Source organism: Chaetura pelagica, unplaced genomic scaffold (genome assembly GCF_000747805.2).
Source record: "Chaetura pelagica isolate M959 unplaced genomic scaffold, ChaPel_1.0 scaffold757, whole genome shotgun sequence".
Taxonomy (NCBI): domain Eukaryota; kingdom Metazoa; phylum Chordata; class Aves; order Apodiformes; family Apodidae; genus Chaetura; species Chaetura pelagica.
Window position 1 is genome coordinate 1,237,109 of NW_009970727.1, and position 7,075 is coordinate 1,244,183.

Genomic DNA, 7,075 nt, shown 5'->3' on the forward strand with positions numbered 1-7,075 from the left:
TGAATTACCCTGGGAAGTTTAGTCTGTAGGGAAGGAAGGATTTAGCAGAGCCATCCACCAGGCCTGGAGGGTGTCTGCCAGAGGACCTGGCTGTCTGCAGGGTTTATTGGGTCAGTTTAGGGCTAGGGAAGCTTTCAAGAGGAGAGCTGACAGTATAAATCATGGAATCATAGAATGGTTTGGGTTATCCATATAACCCTGGGGAGGCTCCCAACAGGCACTCAGCTGGGATGAAGTCTCCCCACGGTCCCCATGCTGAGCTGCTGCCATACCCACAGCTCCCCTGCTTTTTGGACAGATAATGCCACCCCCAGCCCCATCCCATCACCTGTCAGTCCATTTCCCAGTTTCTCCTGAGTTCCCACCCCCAGTGGAGCTGTGTCCCTGTCCATCATTCAGCAGCATCAGTCCCTCCCTGTGCCCAGGGAAGGATGGAGCCCAAGCGCTGCCAGATTTGCCCCCTCCTCGTGTACCAGGCAGTACCCAGATCCAGCCTTGCCAAGCTCCTCCAGCAGCACCCCCATAACCAGAGACACATCCCAGGACTCCCCCACCTTTTTCTGCAACCCAACTACATTATCCCCTCAGATGAGGCTGAAAGAACAGGGCTGGGAGGGAGTTACAGCATCTCCCTGGGGGACCCTAGCATCCCATTTAGAGCCCCTGCTGGTCCCACAGCCCCAGCCAAGCTCCAGTGTGGGGTCCTGAGTGGGACCCCAGCCCCACCCTGCCTCTGTGGTCACCCCTGGCTACAACCATACCTTTTGGTTGGTGCCACACAGCCCCCCAGGGGCATCCCCCCCCAAACCAGCCACTCATGCCCAAGGCCAGGTTTGGTGGGGATGCACCTGCAAAGCCAACACCTCCAAGGATTATTTTATATATATACACATATATATACATTTTTATTATTTTTTTAGGAGTCTAAATTTTTCCAAGATGCTGTTTGATTCCCCTCCCCTCTCCCACTGAACCTCCTCCCCCTTGGCCTCCACTTTCCTCCCTCTCATGCATTCACAGTTGTGTGACTGTTGTGCCTGTCCCCTCCGCCCCGCTGAAATATGAAATGTAAAACTGTAAACATTTCAACATACAGCAGTTCAAAGGAGATCTTTGACTGAGGGCGTCTAACATGCCTGTACTGAGATTAAAAAGGGGAAAGGGGGGGAGGTAGGAAGGAGGGAAGGAGAGGGTTGGTTTTTTTTTATAACTGCCAATAGAAGTATAAATATTCAGACACCTCGAGTCTTCCAGTGAGGAGATGGATCGTTGCCTCCAAACTGCTCAGAAGGTTTTCTTTCATATTCTATCTTATATCAGTTTTTCCTCTACACCATCCATTTAGGGAAAAAACATGCAGTAATAACCTTAACCTTCACTTTCAAAATTATAAGGCCCTGGAGAGGCTTGAGGAGAAGCCTGGGATGGCAAATAAAGTTTGCTCTGTCTCCCTCATTTCAGCAAGGCCGTCTTCCCTGCTGGAGATCTTGTGATTGTTGTTCCCAAAGCCCAAAACAAACAAGCAGATACTTTTTTAAGGCAAGGCTCGATCAGCCTGATAACCCAAAGGAACAACAACAGCAAGGACAGTTCCCCAGGGAGATGAACATGCTGTTGGCACTGAGCATCGAACCCTGCAGGGAGAAAATGTGGCTGAGTGGAACTGGAGTGGGGCTGGCACGAGGAAGTGGGATGGGGATGGAGGGGGTGTTTCCAGCTGTCAGGGGATGTCAGATCTGGTGGTGGATCTGGGATCCATTGGGATGCTCTGGTGCTCAACAGAGCTCTGCCCTTGCACGAGTGGGAAGTGTTGATGGAGGCAGAAAAAACAACCCTTTTGGGGCACTGTCAGGTTTGGGGAAGCAAAACCCTGGGTGAGGGGAGCAGAGCAGGGTCTGGGTGTGAGGGTCACCAGGCTGGGAACCCCCCCAGGTCGTCTCTGCAACTCGTGGCTTCTCATCCTTCATCCATGTGCTGTCATTCTGCAGGGCCAAGTGCAGTGGCTGCATCCACCACATCCCACTGGTTTTCAGGAGAGCTGGGTGGGTGTGTGGGGCTAGTGGGGGGATTTCCATCGTGTGGTGGTTTCCATCATGTGGTGGGATGCAGACATCCCCTCCTCCCTGATCCACATGCAAGCACCTGCCCAGGGACCCCCAGCATGGCATCCCTGGCACGGAATCCCCGGCATGACATCCCCATCCTAAGCCCCTGGCTCAGGATCTTGAGTTCAAATTATTTATTTTGGGCCAATTTGCAGGAGGCTGCCCCCCAACACATCCTGCTCCTCTCTGGCCAACTCCCAGCCCCCATCCCTTCCTGCTGGGATGTCATCAGCTGCACTGGAGCTGCCCATGCCCTGTGCCCATCCCACAGCACCAGTCACCCTCAGGAGCTCCCAGGGTGAACAAATGATTAATAAACTGCACCACAGTGTCTGAGGTGGTTATTAATACCCTGGTAAAAAGAGCTACTGAAGTTATAAAGCTTTAATTTGGCATTAAGGCCGAGTGGAAACTCCACGTGTCTGCCAACAGCTACACACACGTCCCTATACAGGCAGGCTGTTAATATATATGCCTATATAAAAATAAAGAATAAAATTAATTTGAAAGCAAAAGCTGAAGCCCTTGCAGGAGAGAGAAAAAAGACAGTGGTTTGGTTTGTTTAGGGGCTTTCTGGCAGGTTTTTGCTGCCATTTCTTGGCCCCCTCCTCAAATTTATTGGGACTTTCTGGGTAAAACCATCTTTCTATTATTTATTATTATTTAAAAAAAATAATTTAAAAATAAGGAAGTGAGGAAAGAGGCTCAATCCAGACTCTAAAAATATATGAGCTGTTGCTTTATCCCCCCTTTTGCTGTCACCCGTGGGATAGGGCACAAGAGTGGGACCCTGGTGCCTCTGCCACCGCCTCCCCCACCGCCCTTGGTCACAGCCCTTTGCCCCTTGGGTGGGTACTTGCCAGTCCCGGCGTTGGGGGAACGGGGTGTTTGGGGGGTGTTTGGTTGGTGGTGTCCCCCCCTCCCCTCTGTTTTTGGCAAGCTCGAAATGGCAGTGGCGTTGAAACCGTCTGCCTCTGCTGCCTTTGAAATGGAGAATAAAGCTGCAGCTGGAGCGGAACGGGGCCCAACAGCCAGCGCTGGAAAATCCCACCCACAACGGAATAAAAAACATCGCCCCAGGCGCGGGGCGAGCGCCTCAGCCTCCTGCCCCTCACCACAAACCCCCCGGCGCGGGCTGGCGGCGATGCCGGGGATGCTCCTGCCCTCTGATGAGCCCTAATGAGCTCCCGAAGCCTGGTGGGGTGGGGAGGTGGGGCTGGGCGAGACCCTGGCTTCCCCCAGCAGGGCTCTCGACATCTTCATCAGAATCAAGTTCCCTTTGCCTGGTGCAAAATTGCCCAGTTCTGGGGATGTGGGGCATGATGTGTCTGTGTGCGCCGTCCAGTTTGGGCTCATTTCAGGCAGCTTTGGGTGAAAAAGGGTTTCTTTGATTATTGGTACAGGAAGGGGAGTGAGGGGATGTAGGGATGCAGGGCTGAAGGGAGTCCAGGCTGGCAAATCCCTCCAAAAAAACCCCACCTGGCTTTGGGACCTGGATTTCAAATGGTCCCCACGAGCAGGGAGATGAGCAGGGCAGACCCCAGCAAGGAGTTTGCAGGAGCAAACTGAGACAGGAAGATAATTATTTTATCATTTTAAAACTTCTCTTTTCTTAGCTTGAAAGCTCAGACCCTCATACCTTGGCAGGGGCTGGAAGCACCTGCATCTTGGCCATGGGCAGGTTTTATGGATTGAAAAAGTTCTCCTGCAGGAAAAGCAGACTGTCCTGGTGGCAGAGCTTCACTTTCGTGGGAAAACCCTGCTTGCCTTGACAAAAAAATGCAAAAATTTAGTTTTTCAGAGATCCTTCCTTCCTTCCTTCCTTCCTTCCTGCCTTCCTTCCTTCCTTCCTTCCTTCCTGCCTTCCTTCCTTCCTTCCTTCCTTCCTGCCTTCCTTCCTTCCTTCCTTCCTTCCTGCCTTCCTTCCTTCCTTCCTTCCTTCCTGCCTTCCTTCCTTCCTTCCTTCCTTCCTGCCTTCCTTCCTTCCTTCCTTCCTTCCTGCCTTCCTTCCTTCCTTCCTTCCTTCCTGCCTTCCTTCCTTCCTTCCTTCCTTCCTGCCTTCCTTCCTTCCTTCCTTCCTTCCTGCCTTCCTTCCTTCCTTCCTTCCTTCCTGCCTTCCTTCCTTCCTTCCTTCCTTCCTGCCTTCCTTCCTTCCTTCCTTCCTTCCTGCCTTCCTTCCTTCCTTCCTTCCTTCCTGCCTTCCTTCCTTCCTTCCTTCCTTCCTGCCTTCCTTCCTTCCTTCCTTCCTTCCTGCCTTCCTTCCTTCCTTCCTTCCTTCCTGCCTTCCTTCCTTCCTTCCTTCCTTCCTGCCTTCCTTCCTTCCTTCCTTCCTTCCTGCCTTCCTTCCTTCCTTCCTTCCTTCCTGCCTTCCTTCCTTCCTTCCTTCCTTCCTGCCTTCCTTCCTTCCTTCCTTCCTTCCTGCCTTCCTTCCTTCCTTCCTTCCTTCCTGCCTTCCTTCCTTCCTTCCTTCCTTCCTGCCTTCCTTCCTTCCTTCCTTCCTTCCTTCCCTCCTTCCCTCCTTCCTTCCCTCTCTTCTTCCTTCCTTCCTTCTGTCTGTCTTTCCTTCTCTTTCCTTCTTTCTCTCTTTCCTTCTTTCACTACTTAATTCCTGAAGGATACTTCTTCGGAGCCAAAATTTCAGCATTCTGAACTTTTTCCCAATCTTGGGATGGCTCCTGAGGAGCCAAGGAGGGTATTTATTCTCTCTTCCCACACAGACACACACTTTTTTTCCCTCTCCCCCCCTTTTTTTTCTAATAATCTTGTAACCTTTCAGAATGTCTCCCGCTTTGGAAAAATTACAGAGTGGCAAATTTATAATGTTTTCTTTTGTACTTGTGCTGCTGTGTAATCTTTCCAAAGTTAAGGGAGTTTTGAAGTTACAGAATGGAACAAAAAAAAAAAAAAAAAAAGGATAGAAAAAAAATAATATACATGTGGGAGTGGGAAAGGCTCAGCATTGTGTTCAGCGCCGCACAGACGTTGTTCATTGTCTTTGAGGGCACAGGAGGGAGAAGAAATAGAAAATAAAACCTCCAAAAAAGTGAGATTTCTGGCAAAAGGCTGGGGAAAATGTCAATGATGTGATGTCTGATGGATGCTTCACATTTTGGGTGGTTTTAGGGGAAGGAGATGGGATGGTGAGTGCTGGTTGAGTGCTGGTTCCCACTTGTGTGTCAGGGTGGGTGCCCAGGGTGCTGGGACTCAGCTCTCACCTTGGGTCCATCAACTCATAGCGTCGTCATGTGATTTATGAGTTGGGGTGGGAATAGCTGGGGGAGGGCTCTGAACCAGGCAGGGCTGGGACCAAGCTTTGCAAATGTAGTAGATCTTTGGTGCAGTGTTGGTGTCACATCCCTCCCACACACCCAGCCCAGAGCCCCAGCGAGAGGTGCTGGAGCTGGAGGTGAAGCTGCTGGAGGCTGTGATGCCCAGTGGCAATGGAGGAGCTTCCTCTTGTGCCAAAAGGCTCTTTGAGCCTGGAGAGGTGGCTGGGGAGGAGTCAGCTCAGTGTCCCTGCAGCTTTTGCTGGGTTTTTTTCGTCTGCTAGTAGTTACTTGCACATGTTTTTTGGTTTGGAGGATGGGGCCTTTGCAGGTGGGTTGGGGATGCAGCTGTGCCCCAGGGTAGGGACAGGGTTTGACCATCACATTTGGCTGGGAAGCAACCAAACCTGAGCCACATTCAGCTCCCCAAAGGAACAACAAGCCCCCTTGAGCCCCCACAGGACCCCTCTCCCTGGGGATGCCATTGGGTGCTGGAGTGGTGACACCGTGGCTGGTGCTGTGGGCGCTGGAGGTGACAGTGCCAGCTGGGAGCAGGGTACCAGCCCCCCTATAATCCCTCCATCATCTCCACCGTGGTGGGTCAGCCTCCAGCCAGTGATTAATGGCCCAAGGGAGGCCGTGGTGGCCGCGGGCCATGGCTAATGTCAAATAACAAATATGAATGCGGGCTGTAAATATTTATACAATGCGCAGGCACGTGCCGCCTCCCCGGTGCAGAGGCAGAGCTCTCCTCCCCCGGGCGGGTGACTCAACGTCTCCCGGCAAAAATCTGCCGGGGTGGCCGGGACAGGCCTGAGTGGCCGTGGCCCACGTCCCAGCAGGGCTGCAGGGATGTTTCATGTCTTTAGGGACATCCCAGAGCACTTTGTTCTTGGGGTTGCTGAAAAGCAGCTTTTTAAAGGCAGCCAAGAGCTTCGCAGCCTCAGGCTCCTCTTCAGGGGTACAGGGAAGATGAAGGGATGCTCAGATCCCTCTTCCCTGGTGGGACTCTCCCTGTCCCTAGGGGAGGTGGTGGAGGTCAACCCCCCTGGGTTTCCCAAATCCCATTAAAACCACTGGTCCCACTGCTATGGCAAACCCTCGGGAATCACTGCTTGAGGCCATCACCGGCACGTGATGTCCCGGGTACCACAGCGCTGCACCCCGGATAAGTGAGGGGCAAAGTGGGATAAGGGAGACGTGGATTTTGGCTGTGTCCCCGAGGAAGCCTTGATGTTTTTCCCAGTTCTCCCTCCTGCTTCTCGCTCCCAGCTCCCAGGTTTATTTAGTGCGGTCCCTGCTAATTCGTGCACATTCCTCAGTGCCTAAGAATAGAAAGCGATGACGATTATTTGGGTGACTGGTCGGCTCAGGAAATGGCTAATTGGAGACAGAGGCTTTCACCTCTGCCTGGGCTGGCTCCAGCCTGGACTACGGAGGCCTGAGCCGTGTTTCCTATCATCAGGAACACAAAAGAGTCAGGGAAGCTCAGGGTGGCTTGTATGAGAGCAGGTGATGCTGTTTGGGAGTGTCCCCAGTGGGTCCCATCACTGGTTGCGTCAGGGCTGGGTGTCACCGAGGAGCCAAGCAGCAGTGTTGCTGCCTCCAGCCTCTCTGGTTCATGTACAGGTGGGAAAGCCAGAGGGCTGCTTGGTTTCACCACCTCAGGTGACAGCTCCTATGGGGAGACAGGGAGAAGCCACC

At 52.7% G+C, this 7,075-nt stretch overlaps 1 protein-coding gene across 1 annotated transcript in view; it reads left to right on the forward strand.

Annotated features, from left to right (window-relative positions):
- Positions 1–7,075, forward strand: part of SCUBE3 (signal peptide, CUB domain, EGF-like 3) — a 34,943-nt gene that overhangs the window by 2,306 nt on the left and 25,562 nt on the right. The gene's annotated exons all lie outside the window — the stretch shown is intronic.